The following is an 18,132-nucleotide window of genomic DNA, read 5'->3' as shown; positions in this document are numbered from 1 at the left end:
CATGCAAAATTTTCATAATTATAACGGAAAGGCGTACATTTCCAAATGCATGGCATCTCCAAAAGTAATCAAGAGAATGAGCCGTGGGGCTATTTTAATGTATGCAAAACTAGTGACCCACAATAAAGGAGGGGAAGGCTACAATGAATGCAAAGTAATGCGCGCATGCTTGGAACCGGCACTGACGAGGGGCGGCTAAAATTAACACCCAATTAATTTTCGAATTGACAAACAAATGAAACCCATAAATCTACTTTCTCATTAATATTACCACAGAATAATTCAAAGCTACAATATTGCAAGCAAAAAAAAAGAAGGGTAAAAATGAAAATGGGAAATGTGCATTATCCATCATAAATATCAACCAGATAGGAAAGAGACTTATTGGAGAGTTGTCTGGTGACAACAATGTTAATCGGAGCAGCACTGAGGCAGATGCACAGAAGCTTCATGTAGACTAGCAGACACAGGCAACTAGTCTACCACATGACAGGGCCCTAGTTTATTTATTTTTTGTTTGCTCAGGGAATGGTCCAATCTGTGATGACTCAAATAGCTTGCTATTTTACTTAATCCATTTATACAATGATGCATATTCAGGGATAATCATGGGTCAAGTGTCTCGCTAAGGGTACTGTACTTAGCAAGGCTGGAACACACACACACACACACACACACACAGAAATGAGGGGGCAGTTCATGAGAAACAGGCCTGCTTGTTTATGAGGCATGTCAGCCCTAAATATAACAACAAAAACAAAAAGCTCTAAATAACTGATATTCCAGGAGATTAGAATGAGGCAAACGGCGGTCCACAAAACAGACGCTTTGCTTCTCTGTTGATCATCAGATGTCTGTTCTTCTGGAGGGGGGTGGTGGGGGAATGTCTGGTTGCAAAACACAACAAGTGTTTGGAACAAACAGTGGATCATCAAAAAAGGTCAGAGTTTCTGTTTGTTGGTGTTTTGCTTTTGTTCCTCTAATATGGGGAGTACATTAAAAACACAGTCACATGCAACGCCCACCTGAACAGACAGGTTCAGAGCATGGCACAGCACCAAGGGCTAATCAAGCCTGTCAGTCTCGTATCGTATCCACTCACTGCTCCACGCCGAGCCTCAATCTAATTCAAACGCCTTTCCCTCGCCATGGCAGCCTGGAATTCAAGAGCTCGATTCAGTCAACAATCCAAGGTAGGGTCGGCCTGCGCAGCTGTGCCGTGACCTTTCCCCATGTTCTGTTTTTCTTTAATGCTCATGACAGAAAACCCTCCATGGCCACCTGCTCCGGCTTGCATAGATCTCACATAGCCCCTGTTTACACAAGCACACAACAAAAGCACAACATTCTTTAGGAAGAGATAAAGACAGACAAAGGAGAAGACAAAGGGAGAGGTGCATTTCGATGCTGCCTGTTTAGGTTAGGCTTGGTTGCTAGACTAGACAACACAAACAGCTTGTACCAAGGTGGCGCGACACCATAATGCTTCCCCTGGATGGGTTTTCAAGGTTTTGAGAGTTTTGTGTTCAGTTTTATTTTGGCTCAATGTTATGAAGATAAGTCTGAAGACAAACATGAGAATAACAAAAAAAATGCCAGTGCTGATAACCTTGTTTACAAATAGTTGAATGAACATGTGTTCAAAGATCCACGATCAGTCCTCTCATAGTACCCGAAAAAAACATTTAAAGAAAATAACCCCTATATTGGACTGAGCAGAACAGACAGTCGGAATTGGACTGGGTCCCTGAACCTCCCTCGTATTTACCTTAAACGTAGCCTAGGCCTCCGTAATCCAGAACCATGTGGATCACTCAGAAGTGTCTGCCACAATATCTGGGCTCGCTTGACACTCAACGAAGAATCCCTCGCCCTTCTCTTCTCCGAGAAGGAAAACTGACGGCACCGATGACATTCCGCCAACAGAGACTTTACAGTGAGACCAAACAAGCCTCTAATCTCATCAGCCACTTCAACCAAAAGTCGTAGATAAGAAAAGCATATCTCAAGACGACTGTTACAACATTGTAGGAACAGGGCTTCCCCTCTATCCCTCCACCCCTTTTTCACAGAGACACAACATAAGCTTTTTAAAAGTTCCTTCCAGACCTTGTAGGGGATAACCAGCCACTCACACCAGCAAACAAAGCAGCTATTTGTTTAATAACTGATTGCTGCCATGGCTACAGTAAACAGGGGGAGCGGGGGGGGGTTTGTGTTTATGAACAAACATCTCTTTGCAGGACCAATTTAACATTAACCAGGTGGAATGATCAACAGATTTCATAGGTGACACTCAGGGCAGGCCTAATGTAAACAGGCTCTGGGAGGAGAAAGGGGCCAGGCTTAGAAAATCAAGGTCGATGCAAATGCAGAGCCAGCTAGAATAAATGGCTGGGGAAAACTCAAGACAAACAAACAGTCATTCTCCTGACATTTGAAGAAGCATTAAGGTGGTGTGTTACAGCTGCTGGCCTGGCGGCCACCATGAATGTGAACGGAGAGGGGGTGGACGGAGGTGAGGAGGGTGTTGTGGGCTGGTGAAGAGAGCCTCCTCTAGCCTCGCTCAAACCTTAAGTGTGAATGTGTTTTGGTATACCAGAAGTACATTCATTTCAAATGGAACGCTGCGTTTGTCTTGCAGCATGCCATTGCAGAGGCAGTTGCAGTGCATTCTGTGTGGTGCATACTGTATGTTTGATCATTCCAACGTATGCATCCAATTGTCTGCGTAGACTTGATTTTTAAATGGAACCTTTATTTAACTAGACAAGTCAGTTAAGAACAAACTCTTATTTACAATGACGGCCTACCCCGGACGACGCTGGGCCAATTGTGCACCGCCCCTATCGGATGGCCGGAGATGATGCAGCCTGGATTCGAACCAGGGACTGTAGTGATGCCTCTTGCACTGATACCACTGCGCCACTCGGGAGTTGATAGGAATAGTAACAATGGGGGACTGTTGAACTTTTGTTGCACACATATCCAGTACAAATGTTGGATTACATAATGAAAAACATTTGACTGTAGAATTTATTAGCTGGTATTGGTGCACAGCCTGGTCTCATAGACTAGATGCAACATAGTAAACTTAAATCTGGGATATTCAAATTAGTATGATATGTTACTTTTAGTGAGTAACGTATAACAAAATGAAAGTAGTGTATAACGCGATTGTCTAGTAACCTAAATATTGCAAGTTCGAATCTCATCACACACAACTTTAGCATTTTAGCTAATTAGCAACTTTTCAGCTACTTTCAACCTACTTAGCATGTTAGCTAACCCCTCCCCTAACCTTAACCCTTTTAACCTAACTCCTAAACTTAAACCTAACCTTAACCCAAACCTCTAACCCCTAGCCTAACTAACGTTAGCCAGCTAGTTAACATTGGCACCTAGCTAGAATTCGTAACATATCATAAACATATTCTAAGTTTTTGCAAATTTGTAACATATAATACAAATTGTAATTCATTACATACAAAATGGGTGATGGACCATATACATATACTAAATGGAGTGTCAGATTTATTTAGAGAATAATACAAAATGCTCTGAGACGAAGCTGTCGGTCTGATCGAGGCATCAGGATTGAGGGAAAACACGGCAGTAGAGACACTTTTACTACAGACCCAACACAGAGTGTCTTCAACGACACCACAGCAAGAAACTTGTAAAACATGTTAAACATTTACCTGCTTTAATTATTCAGTAACTAGGGTTTGGAAACAACAAAGGATGTCTGAGGGCCCCAGAAGCTGTTCCCAATAACAACAGGACAAGTCGACGGAAAAACAAGCAATGTTGTTTTCAACCCGACAAACAGAGAAATAATTTAACTGCAGGTGCCCCATAATTTACCCATATAATACTGGAATGAATACTGTGGTTATACAATGAATACTGTGGTTATACAATGAATACTGTGGTTATACAATGAATACTGTGGTTATACAATGAATACTGTGGTTATACAATGAATACTGTGGTTATACAATGAATACTGAATCTATTTCTTTCAAATAAAATAATATTGGTTTGACTTTGAGTCAAACATACACACAGTGTGAGATCTGTGTTACGCCATTCACGTTAGAGCAAATAATAAACTATTCAGAAACAGGTAACGATTACAACAAGCACAAAAGAGAAATTGGTGCGGGCAATTTCAAGCTGCACGTCACCTTGTTCATGAATGTTTCATGCATACAAGTTGCCATCTGCTCATGTGAATCCAGTCAGTGAGGCCTAGCTACCCCTGAGTGTTTAGTTTCCTGTCTCATCTCACCTCCCAAACAACCTTCATTCTCATTTCAGTTATGCCCCAAACCCATTTACCCCCATATAGTGAGGGCAAAGGGAAGAGCCCAAACACATATTTATGACACATTGTGAAGAATATAATGGGATCCTCAAGCGTAAAATTCTGATTCAAATGTATTACTACACTTTATACAGAGAAATGGGCTTGACATCCACTGATACTGAGGATGATGATTCATATGAATATGAACCTATTACCACACTACAAGCTCAGATAAATGAACAACAAGGATGGGAGCAGAAGGCACACTCTCCAGTAGGGAGGCTAAGTAGATACATCATTTCAGAAAATACACCAAACAGTTTGTCTCCTTGGCATGAAGCCTTCCCATATACACCAAAACGTACAGGCCTGCTGAGCAGAGACAATGACGGAATGTGCAAAAGTAAGGCAGGGCACAGTATTTTTAGTACACAACGGCCAATTGAGATTAAGTAAACAGAAACGACTTTCAAAACGGTAGTACATGAATGGAAAAGTACTGGTGTGATGTGAACTGCTTTTAGGAGTGGTTTACCACACATTCCTCAACGACTCTCCTTCATTTGACTTTGATAATCTCACTCACACGAGGCTCACACCGATTAACACTGCAGCGAGAGGACAGACATCGAGAGACGTGGGCCTCTTTCCTGACCAGACCCAATGCGTGGGAAAAGCAGGCCTCGCTGCCCTCAAGCTCATCTTACCAATTAGAACTGTCAAACACACACGCCGAAAGAAAAACACAGACTTCAATCTCTCCGCATCCTACGGGACCTGTAAAAACGCTTATTGTTTTAACATTACTTAAAAAGTGTGTCATATATTTTTAATCATTTTTACTAGAATTCATGCAAGGCCCATTCCCAAGGGGGTGGAAATGTGGACTTGCAAGGAGGAAATGTGTCAGATGCATTTTCCTAGGGAAAGGAAGTTTAGCCTATGAACTTATCTAATTAATGCTCTGTTCCTAAACCATATGAGGGCCATATTATTAGAAACACTGTCTTGGGGGGGGGGGGGGGACTTGTAAACTTACCCACTTGCTGATGTGCATTGACAACTCTGAGTCTTTGCAACTTTCTACAGTTATATCATTGTTGGAAAAGGTTCCTGGCATTGTTAGGTACAGACACTGTCTATTACCCCACTATTCAATAGCATCGTTATCGTCAACAGCAGTAAATACAAGAGTTCTGTCTCCCCCCTGCTACATTAGTCTTACCACATTCACTGAGCTGTGTTCCATACTCAAACGGTGTAAAATGTGTCACTGCTGAGTACAGTGCAGTACAGGTGCTTATCTCCCAGTTCCATTGTTTGGAGTTAGTTACACAGAGATAAAGTTCAGCTTTTGATTGCCAGCCACAATCATTAACCTTTATACACAAATAATGGCAAGGAAATGCAATGGGCATTTGGCTTCAATAGTTATCTTGTGTGATGAGAGAAACTTAATATTTAACTATTGCCCAACGTGTGTGAGGTATTCTAATAAACACATAACAGAATCAATACAATTCCATTCTGAAAGTGCTTGAGTTGGAGGATTATACAGAAAGTAATGTGTGGGACCAGTTTAATTGCAGCCGAGCGATCATTTAGGCCCAGAGTGCTAACCACAAGTTTAGACATAAAGAGAACATATTACAAATAATGAATCTCAATGGCCTCCAATGAGCCAAGATGCTGCTACTAAATTCTATGAGATGAGGACGTCATTCTACTCAAGTTCAAATCAATGCAATTGTGTGGAAAACTGCAGAAAAAGCAGTGTTATCTTGACAGTAACTAAACAACATCCACCTCAAGCACATTCGCTAATGGCTTCTTTCAACTGATTGGATAAGTAATGGGTGGCCATTAACCAATCAGGACAAAGGACCAAATACATGTTGGCATCCCATTCATTGCTTCTGGCATGGGAGTGGTCAGACTCCTGACCCCTCCCACTGCATCTTCAGGTGCTGTGTCTCCTAGACGTTACCGTGCTGGGTTGTGTCATTATTTTATAAGCTCTACCTTTCCAGAGAGAGGACACGGTGGGTTAAAAAGGAGGGGTACGTGCCTTCCGTTAAGCAGTTAAATTGAAGGTAAAGGGCACCGGGCTAAATACTGAAAGACCTTGTATGAATCTCAGTGCTTTAATGGAATCAGTTTTTAACAACTCTTTTTGGTTAAATACAGCCCGATGTCAGGAGGATGCGTCCCACTCATAAAGCAGCGCAATGACAATGTACAGTGGCACTAATACAAGGACATAGTTCATGATGACATTTTCTGCAATTCCCAACTGATTAGGGTCATTATGTTGGAGGTCTGATTTATGCTGTCATTTCCTCTCGCCGATCCTGCATCAATGAATCTTAATGAATTGGTAAATAAGGGTGAAGATTACACTCTGTGACACCGCAACATTCTTCACCCTCAACGCCAGAGATTTATGTAGCCAATTAGAGACTAAAAGAGAAAATTGGCTGGCAGAAAAATAATATTCTTTATGGTACAAAACAGAAAAGCATTCTTGCTGAAGGGCAATTCTATTGTCAGTGTTAACTCCATAAAATGCATCGTCCCCCCGCGCCTTCAAAATACAAAGGAGATGCCGTGTTGGAGCTAGACGTGATGCTTTCAGGGAAAGACAAAAGGGTACGTTTTCGAATCGTAAGGGAGGTTTGTGCAGCACGGGTGTTCATCTCTGAAAGGAGCCAAAAGACCTTGGCATTGGCAATCCCCTGGCTGAACTGTTTGATCAGCATAAATACACCTCTGTGTGACAAACATGTTTACCCTCACAGAGCAAACAATACACAATGAGAGACCATGAGCTACTGCTTCTCTAATGAAGGTACCAAACCGCTTTCAACAATTACCTATGTTGTGATTCTGTGAACACTCTTTCCATTGATCTCTTTAAGAATAATACGGTCGTTTCAGGTAATTTCCCTTCAGAGAAAGAATTGTGTGCCACTTGTTTGTGGACATGAACAACATGTATGCACACACCTGTCCCCATTTTCCATGAATGCATTATATCATTATCTAATGATAAAGGGTCATTTGGAGAAAGAAAAAAAAAACATGGACATAAAAATCATCTTTTCATTCATCTTCTTTCAAATGAAGAATATCAAGATACAATCAACCCTTTGAAGAGATCTACTGTATGATCAACATGTAACTGGAAAGCCAACCAATACGACTGTAGGCTCAGCTGATTCTCGGGACATCATTATAGCTTTACAGTTTGTAATGCTTGTAATGTTTTTCAGGTGGGGGATGAAACATGCCAAAAACATGAACATGGGGTACAAGGGAAGGGGCACAGATATACACTGCTCAAAAAAATAAAGGGAACACTAAAATAACACATCCTAGATCTGAATGAATGAAATATTCTTGTTAAATACTTTTTTCTTTACATAGTTGAATGTGCTGACAACAAAATCACACAAAAATTATCAACGGAAATCAAATTTATCAACCCATGGAGGTCTGAATTTGGAGTCACACTCAAAATTAAAGTGGAAAACCACACTACAGGCTGATCCAACTTTGATGTAATGTCCTTAAAACAAGTCTAAATGACCTCCATGACCTCCCTACAACGCCTGTGCATGCTCCTGATGAGGTGGCGGATGGTCTCCTGAGGGATCTCCTCCCAGACCTGGACTAAAGCATCCGCCATCTCCTGGACAGTCTGTGGTGCAACGTGGCGTTGGTGGATGGAGCGAGAAATGATGTCCCAAAAGTGCTCAATTGGATTCAGGTCTGGGGACGGGCGGGCCAGTCCATAGCATCAATGCCTTCCTCTTGCTGGAACTGCTGACACACTCCAGCCACATGAGGTCTAGCATTGTCTTTCATTAGGAGGAACCCAGGGCCAACTGCACCAGCATATGGTCTCACAAGGGGTCTGAGGATCTCGTCTCGGTACCTAATGGCAGGTAGGCTACCTCTGGCGAGCACATGGAGGGCTGTGCGGCCCCCCAAAGAAATGCCACCCCACACCATGACTGACCCACCTCCAAACCCGGTCATGCTGGAGGATGTTGCAGGCAGCAGAACGTTCTCCACGGCGTCTCCAGACTCTGTCACGTCTGTCACGTGCTCAGTGTGAACCTGCTTTCATCTGTGAAGAGCACAGGGTGCCAGTGGCGAATTTGCTCATCTTGGTGTTTTCTGGCAAATGCCAAACATCCTGCACGGTGTTGGGCTGTAAGCACAACCCTCACCTGTGGACGTCGGGCCCTCATACCACCCTCATGGAGTCTGTTTCTGACCGTTTTAGCAGACACATGCACATTTGTGGCCTGCTGGAGGTCATTTTGCAGGGCTCTGGCAGTGCTCCTCCTGCTCCTCCTTGCACAAAGGCGGAGGTAGCGGTCCTGCTGCTGGGTTGTTACCCTCCTACGGCCTCCTCCACGTCTCCTGATGTACTGGCCTGTCTCCTGGTAGTGCCTCCATGCTCTGGACACTACGCTGACAGACACAGCAAACCTTCTTGCCACAGCTCGCATTGATGTGCCATCCTGGATGAGCTGCACTACCTGAGCCACTTGTGTGGGTTGTAGACTCCGTCTCATGCTACCACTAGAGTGAAAGCACCACCAGCATTCAAAAGTGACCAAAACATCAGCCAGGAAGCATAGGAACTGAGAAGTGGTCTGTGGTTACCACCTGCAGAACCACGCTAATTGCCTAGAATTTCCACCTGTTGTCTATTCCATTTGCACAACAGCATGTGAAATTTATTGTCAATCAGTGTTGCTTCCTAAGTGGACAGTTCACAGAGTGTGATTGTCTTGGAGTTACATTGTGTTGTTTAAGTGTTCCCTTTACTTTTTTGAGAAGTGTATTTGTGTGTGACTATAAAGAGTAAAAAGTACCTCGTCTTATTAATCCCAACTTCTTAAAGACACACAGTAATGAGTTCTGTTATGTGTTACATATTGTGACTAGATTTAGTGTGAGGAAGCGTCTCTGTCTCCCTCCACATCAAAAAGGCTGGCCTGCATATTAGGCACGGGGCTGAGAGATACTGCTGCTGCTGTGTGAAAAGGAGTGGAAAATTAAACCTGAAGCAGTGCAGGAAAGGGCTTAATTTACTGGCATGAACAGTATGCAAATGAGATTACTCTCAGCTTAACTGCATCATTTATGTCCTTAATAACAGCATCATCATTACGGGGCTCAAATGAAATTACACCGTAATTAGCATATCAAAGTGATTGGTTAAAGTTTAAAACAAATACCCAATTTTGTTAATGAACAGCTGTAATCACCGTGTAGACTCTCAATGAAAACATCCAAAACAAATATGTGTTTTGGAGAAGATGAGGAAGATCCTTCCCAGGCGACAGGTCTGTGTGTCGGGCAGGGAGTGCAGGGGCGGATGGGAGTGATGTGGAGGGGTGGCACTGGGAGTTCTTACCTGGTTGGCTCCACACTCAGGTTACATTTCCCAAACCCTGTGTGATCAAAGATGCAATTTCCCACACTTGCCACTTCAGGAGCTCATTAGTATTTTATTGATCACTCCACGGCTGATTCAGAGAATGGTATTCACTATCACTGTGTGTGTGTGTGTGTGTGTGTGTGTGTGTGTGTGTGTGTGTGTGTGTGTGTGTGTGTGTGTGTGTGTGTGTGTGTGTGTGTGTGTGTGTGTGTGTGTCTGGCACACACACACACACGCACAAGTTTAACCATTGTCTCTCCTGCTTTCCCTCTGATAAACATGGTGATATTAACACCTCAATCTCCCAGCCCAGCCCCCACTGAGTGACGCCTAGCACTTCCTCTGACAAATCATGCACATCTTATTTATGTGCCCATGTCTGGAGGCAAAAGGCAGTCTGCATGTCATATTTCTCCTGTTTGATCCAAAGATTTTATACTTTCACGTCCCCACATTATTGATTTAATTCAGAATTTATGACACACTACACGACTCGCAAAGTGAATTCCGATGCCTTAAGTTTCAAACATAAGTCAATCTCAGCTCTCTTTGCCAGTATTTCTTCCCTCTTTTGTCCCCTTTTGCCTTACTCCATCCATCCAACAAAAGAAGTAGCTGGCTAGTGGTGTACACTATCAGAAACTGATTCTTGAACATTTTAAGAAGTGGCATTTTATTTTATTCATTGAGGAATCCATGAAAGGCCTTATTCCTTGAACGTATGTAAATGATGTGCCTTTCAAGGTACAGCTAGGGCAAATCCACTCCATCAGCTAATGACGCCGCTCATCACATGCAGAGCGGCTGGCTAATGAAGGCTCGGCGGCCAGGCCGGCCATTCCCTCGCCCAGCGTAAAGCCCTATGAAATGCTAATATCTCACTTCTAATTAAAGGATACTAAGTCCAAATGCACCTTCACAGTGGGTAGCCGGCAACATACATTTTATTTTTCAACACTACACCCAGAGATGTGCCTGCGCAACATTCCATTAATTCATATTTAATACCCCAACTATTCCCTCTCTCCCTCTCTCCCTCTCTCCCTCCCTCCCTCCCTCCCTCCCTCCCTATTGAGAGCAGGCACATCATTACGCTTTGTGGTACATTTTTTTTGCTAGTGCACTCACTGTAACACAAATACAAGTTAACACACACACATGCTGCCTTTTAGCACACATCAGGAGGGGAAAGGTCATTACGAAAAAAAAATCTACCAGTATTGCCTCTCCACCTGTATACAATGTTTACACATCTTTGGCTGTAAATATGTTTACAACAAAACGTGCAGCCATTCTCAGAAACTGACCTTGAAGTCAGCAAACAACCTCCTCACAAAGTTCATTAGCATCAGATAGGGCAGGCTTTATTTCCCCCCACCAAATGTTTTTAGAAAACTAGAAATACAAATGTTTTATAAACAGACATTTTGAAAAAATATTGTTACGCAGAATACTTCAAATACCAAACTTAAAAACCAAAATGACATCAATCTGATGGGGATTTGCCTGCTGGGGGGCAAAGGAGGCACTGCTAAAACCATTGACAACCTTTTGCCGTTTCGAAGCAATTGCTAATTAAATGTTAAATATTTGGTTGTAATTTGGTTGCATCCCCACTTGAAGAGCATGTCAGATTCAATGCAAAACAATTGCACACATGCATCTCTATCATCCGAGTTATACAGCAAGTAACTGCGCGCTTTTCATGATCAGAAAACATCATTTGATCACGTCATTTCAGATACGTAGGGTAGCCTCACGATATCTCTGAATAGTGGCTACTATTAATTGAATATCTGAGTGTTATAAAATACAAGTGAACGATACCAGACAAGTATGAGTGGTTTAGGTTCATTTCCCATCCTTTGTGGAATCTGCCATTCAAGCAGCAGAAGGACACATTTGTCGATGTAGCCTACGGTTAGCTGAGAATGTATACGTTGCAAGCTACCGGGAGAGACTTTATACAGTTGGCTAAACAGTGGTAAGTAGACCTAAATGTACTTTTTTCTCTCCAACCAACATAGGCTTACCTAGCGAAGTTAGCCAACGTTATCCCCTTTTCAACATGACCCCCTTTTCAACGTTATCCCCTTTTCAACACTGTTTTTAAGAGTGTTTATCACGATCGCTGCTGACAGACATAATGGCTACATTGATTAATGGACCACATCAAATTGGCTAGCTACAGTAGCTAACAACAGATCATGTCAATATAGCTAGATACAAACTTTCAGGGAATTCACTTGGGTGGCTATATTTGCTTGCCATCTATAGCGGTGATGACAGTTGTCACACTGACTACTTTACCAGGACCGAGGCCTTGCCGATGTCAAGCTCTTTCCAAAAGCCTAATCTCTGATGAAGCAAGCCAAATGACACATTTTGTTTGCTTAGCAAGCAAGCTAGCTACATGCCAAATGGATAGGCCACCTGTCCTCACATATCTGAAAATACATGATCAATTGATGTTTACTGATCATGAAAAGCAAGCAGATACATGCTGTATAACTGATGATAGAGCTGAATGTGGAATAATCTGAACTGTGTAGTTCAAGAGGTAAGATAATATTGAAACCAAATTGTTGCACATTTATTTAACAATCCCTTGAAAACGGCCAATGGTTTTAGCGGAGCTGGGGGTCTCCTTGGCCCCAGCAGTCTAATTGAACGCTCTGCAACGTATTGTGACATTTTATTGATAACAGCCTATTCACTGGGTATTACACATTCTATACCAAGCCTCTCCATACGGCTCTGATCTCCCACTGATCACAATACTGGACCAATCACTCACTAATTATTATTAACACTGAACTATCAAACATATTCACATGTAACCTTTATTTAACTAGGCAAGTCAGTTAAGAACAACTTCTTATTTACATTGGCGGCCTACCGGGGAACAGTGTGTTAACTGCCTTGTTCAGGGGCAGAACGACAGATTTTTCCCTCGTCAGCCCAGGGATTCGATCCAGCAACCTTTCGGTTACTGGCCCAATGCTCTAACCACTAGGCTACCTGCCGCCTCGCTCACATGCTGTGAGGTAGAAACACAGCTAGTTACCAGGACATTGATGCTACAACCCACTACCTTAATAATTGAGACCAGGTGGTTATGGTTTACATCTTGAAATAACATTGTTTCATTTCATTTAGAAAACTGTGTTTAAACACATGTGCAGACATAGCAACTTTCAAACAAGTTATGTAATGATTCTGAAACCTATTACTTTGCCGCTTACAAACCCCCAAAATTTATAGACACATAAAAAGATATATATATATATTTAAAATTACTTGCCATTTGAATTAAATGTATTTTAAAGGCTCACTCCACTTTGGTCTTCCTAAACATATGGAACAAGCTACTAAAAAGAGAGAAATGCATTTAAAGGTCAATGTTAAGAATATATCACATAACATCTGTTTGATCCCGGCCCAAGTATTTTCACAAGGATTCTTACGCTCTATCCCTGTGTGAATCATGGACACTGACCTTCAACATTCCACATGTCCCATCTTCCCATTCATCCATGGGCACAGATCATGCTGGGCAAATATCATAAACGTGAGGATTTTAGGATTGAGGTGAGGCTGCCAACATCTTTAACCAACCAGGGAAAAGAAAGAAATGCATCTGAAATCATAGGCTAGTTTAACCTACCACCTAATCCACCAATGGAATATGGTAATACTACCTACAGGGTACAGGTCTGGGAAGACTGAGTAGAGCGATGTTACATATAAAATGAATGAAAGGATTCTCAATGTCCTCTAGGGGAGCTGAGCGACAGGTATCAGTTAAAGCCTATTGTGACAGAACCATTGACAGTTCGATACATTCAACACAGCTCACAGCCAAGACTATCTATCTTCAGTCTATAGACGAGAAAAACACTCTAAACAAGAATAAAGATGTGTTGTTGTACCTCAGGACTCAAACCATATGTGGACTGAGGGGATCTCATCAGAGTGAATAAGAATAAGTGTCAGTAAGATGGTGTCAGTAAGATGCTGCCTCCAGCTCAAACACCCGGGCTGAGGGAGCAGATCAGATAGGGGCCGGGGCCTGGGCAGGGCATGACCTGCAGCTGAACTGGCCTGTGCTCTGCGGCAGAGACAACAGCCACTCTAAACACATCAATCTTATTCCCCCTGATAAATAACTAAACAAGGCAAACAGAGATAGATCAGTCAACAGCTAACACAGAGACAGTGACAGAGATGGATAGAAAGATGGAGAGAGAGAGAGAGACAGAGATGGATAGAAAGATGGAGAGAGAGAGAGAGAGACAGAGAGAGAGACAGAGAGAGAGACAGAGACAGAGACAGAGACAGAGACAGAGACAGAGACAGAGACAGAGACGGCAAGCACAAGAGAGAGTAGGGGAGGCAGGCTGGCGGGGATATAGTGAGAGGGCACAGCAACAGGTAACATGGGAGAGTGGATAAATATCACACAGCAGCCTGAGCCAAGCACCATGGAAGGTTGAGTATTGTAAGGCTGTGAAAGCTGGGCCTTTTTGCCGAGCTGTGACATTTGTTTCTTATTGTCTAAGTGGCAGTTAAAAGCGTCTCCCTGCGAGGGCCCCTCGGCTCTGTGCTGGGCTGCTTTAACAGGGAGGTAACCATATTAGGACGTGTACGGTAAAGTCAACAAAAACATAGTTGCAATGAGATGGAAATTTTTCAGCTAATGGTGTTTGTCAGTCCTGTTTTCAGGGCTCTATACGGCCCTGTACTTTTTTCTCCTAGGCCAAGGAGACTTTGTCTATGAAAACAATGTACGAGCCAAGACTGAAACCGGTGCAAAAGCCCAGTAAATAAATATTTGTTTAAAAATGCCTCTGACTTTCTTGTTGGATTGCACTAAATAAACTCCAATTTTGAATGAAAAAGCTTTCCACTCCCTCTCAAAAAAGTGTTCCGCTTCGTGTGCGTCGTTTAACTGTCTAATTTTAATTCAACGTTTTAAATATTTTAACATTCTAATTTATTTGCCAATCCAACAAGGGGAACAAGAGGAGAACTTAATTGGCAACGATGTATGACGTGAATTAGAGCAGTTTGGCAAACTTGCAGCTGAATAAACTAAAAAGGATATTATTTGATATGTTTGGGTCAGAGGGTTCCATTTCTCACTAATCTAAACAGCATGAGGAGCTATTTGAATGTAATATAACACTCATACTACTTTGTTTCAGTGGTCACTTGTTCTCCTCTCCTTTCACTCCCTGTCATGGTTCTGGTTATCTTCTCAAGGTTAAACAGAAGACATGGCTACATCCTCAATCCATTAATGGTTACCCACTGCTACCTCAACAGGGGCCAAGTTACTCTAGTGTTAAACTGTACAAATCTAACTCCCCTTAATACAACTCATTGGTTGTAACCAATACCCAAACCCAGCCAACCCAAGTCTTGCGTCTCAGACTCATGGGCCTTTCTAAAACATTGTGGCTGTTGAAAGAGTCTAGACAACCTAACAGTTCACCAAGCCCTAGCAACCAAAAGGTAACATCAAACTAGAACGCCATACATTGAGTGCCCCCACCCCCCAAAAAAAACGTATTCCATGTGTCAACTTTATTTGTTTAGTTATCTCTCCCTCCATACTCACGCTCTCTAGCAGCCTTCCCAGTCCTCTTAATCTCACACCGAAAATGCAAGCTGTTTATTTACATAACTCTAAAGCCATTCCATTAAGTAGCCACACCAGGTGCTTTATCCGTAAAAGGGATTTGTTTTCTCAAATAAATGGAGAGCCCGAAGGACTGCCAAAGTGATATTGACCATGAAGTGAATTCAGCAATGTCAAAAATGTCCAAATAAGAACCAAGATTATCAACTCAACATAGGCACTTTTTGAAATTTTCTTCGCTACAGAGTTATTATTTTCTCTGCACTCCGTTCCCATAAAACTAAGCCTAATTGCAAAGCCCAGAAATAGCTCCCAAATAGCTTCCAAAATTCTCCATAGTATGCGTAGAACAAGTCAGAAAATATGAATTTGATATAACTGGGAAAAAGTATCTGCTTTAATCAGCCCTCTCAACAGCTGTATCTATATCAGAGGATACACCATTTCTTGAATATGGTAATATCAATATGGGTGTTGCTGGCCTGGACCCTCTCAAAAAGTTATAGGTCATAATTTGCCTGAACATTTAAGACTTAAAATCAATCAAACTGATTCATTCAATTTCAAATTTTTCAAGGTGGAAGGAGCAGGCCAAAATCTTTTGGAGATTTTACACTCACTTTTTTGATTTTCTTTTCGTTTCCCTGTAAAACTACTCATCTGCGGGTGGAATTTGCTTACTACTGTCGCCGCAGTTGATCTCACACGGAGACTCTGTCACGTTACACGTCTGTACCTGATAGCAGCCTGACATCATAAAAGGTCTTCAATCTCCCAGAAAGAGCCGATTTTACACATCAATATGTCCCAAACCACAAAAAGAAACAAGTATGTCTGTGTGCTGCTGATAGAAAAATAGATTGAAACTTGCCAAACATTTCCCCCTAAAAAGGTATTTATTTTAAGTAGCTTCAAGATAACACATCTAAGATAACACGATCAGTACAATTCTTTCTACTTTACAAGAGGTATAAGTGTAGGAGACGCAAGAGAAAATAATACGGCTCTATTCACTATGACATGTTGTATTCTGAATACAGCATACATTTACCAGTGCAACCCGTTTAGCCGGACAAAAATGAGCTCGGATATCTCCCAGAGTCCATTCTGATAAGAGCTGCTGTGCTGTGACTGGGGATAGAGAGAAGACAGAGGGCAGGTGGGTGTTTAGTAGGCTCTGGGATATCCTGTCATCTAGATACACAGGTCAAAATAAAACCCAGTATTGCTTTTTTATGTTGGTCTCCATTGTAATGTTTTTTCGACCCATCAATGACAACAATTCACTTTCATACAGCTAGACAGTCGACTAGAGAAGCCTCGCAGCTATTTTGCCTGTCGCCGTTTTTAACCACTGTACTGCAGCCACGCACTGAGAGAGTAGATTACAGTAGTTAGAGAGCATGAAAAACACAGTGACAAAACTGCTTGTGGCAGAAACGTTTAACTTTCTTGTTAGCAATCTCCCCCATGTGGCACTTTAGCAACAGCGAGTTGTTTATTATGTTCGGAGCAGGGCAAAAGCGATTAAAGGAACTCTTAAGAATCAAAGTGTTATAAATGCATGGAAACACAGCCAGCTGTAAATGCCACAGAATTAGAAGCTTGCCAACCCTATAATACATGGCAATTTTTTCAGCTTGATGCTGATATAAAGAAATTAAATGACTTTTTATACATACAGTCAAGAGAACTACTACGTGAGCTGTCTTCTTCCCAACATGCAACATTCCACATGCGACCCTTTCTTTGGTAGTGAATTGTCTTATTTTTTCCTAATAATACTCCTATAAAAAGCAGCAGATTAGAAAAGTAACTTGATCTTCAGAAGCGTTCAAAACCACAGCAGCGTGGCGGGTAATGTAAGCAGCCAACTGTTTGTAATGACATGTTCTTCAAATGAAGCTCAAACTGAAACAAGAACATTTCAAAAAGGCATCGAAACAGAAACATACACAGATCTTCTGAGGGAGAACTTCATCTTGTAATAGAGCATCGTCGTCTGTTGACTTCAGCACCACCAACACGTGGAAACAGGCAGAGAAACTAAGACCTGCATGCTCTGAACCTGAACACCATTCGGCATAGTGATAACTGAACTATCTGGTCAAGAGTCATCCTTACTGTTGTCAACTCCTCTGTCAGACTGCTTTTGATTCCTAATCCTTAAACGAATAAAGAAATGACAAGCATGTGCAGACCTACATACATGAGCACTGACAAACACACACACACACACACACACACACACACACACAGTTTCTCAATCCCAAAATAATAAGAGTATCTTTTCCATTTTCAACTACATTGCACTTCAAAACGGCTTTAAAGACTGAAGCATGTTAATCCTATAAACTGCCACAAAGTCGCATTGGAAAGTTGTGTCAATAATTAGGCTGGTTTTGGCATATTAACATGAATTACTAAATCATTTGAAAGATTTCAGTCCTGATCTTACATCTGGAGAAAGCAGTTGTGCTGTGGGCCTGGAGAGGACCTGCTTCAGAACACTGAGCAGAGAATGCAGTCAAGATAAATACCCCTTTGGTCCGAGGATCTCTTTCCAAATGGAGAAGTGATTGGCTGAACTCGAACAAATAGGGGTATACGGCTGTTTAGCACTCTGGGGTGATAGCAGAGGAGGCTGGTGGGAGGAGATATAGGAGGACGGGCTCATTGCAATGGCTGGAGTGGAATCAATGGAGTCAAACATGTGGT

General features: G+C 42.1%; 1 protein-coding gene across 14 annotated transcripts in view; it reads right to left on the bottom strand.

Annotated features, from left to right (window-relative positions):
- Positions 1-18,132, bottom strand: part of LOC109890932 (forkhead box protein P1-B-like) — a 208,078-nt gene that overhangs the window by 95,959 nt on the left and 93,987 nt on the right. The window contains exon 1 of one of the 14 annotated variants that reach the window (XM_031824897.1): positions 1,769-2,110. The exons of the other annotated variants lie outside the window; for them this stretch is intronic. The gene's annotated coding sequence lies outside the window, so the exon portion shown is untranslated. Of the gene's footprint in view, positions 1-1,768; positions 2,111-18,132 lie in introns of those variants that run through there. 14 annotated transcript variants of the gene reach the window in all.

Source organism: Oncorhynchus kisutch, linkage group LG5, assembly GCF_002021735.2.
Source record: "Oncorhynchus kisutch isolate 150728-3 linkage group LG5, Okis_V2, whole genome shotgun sequence".
Lineage (NCBI taxonomy): Eukaryota > Metazoa > Chordata > Actinopteri > Salmoniformes > Salmonidae > Oncorhynchus > Oncorhynchus kisutch.
This window is presented reverse-complemented; position numbering and strand designations above follow the sequence as displayed.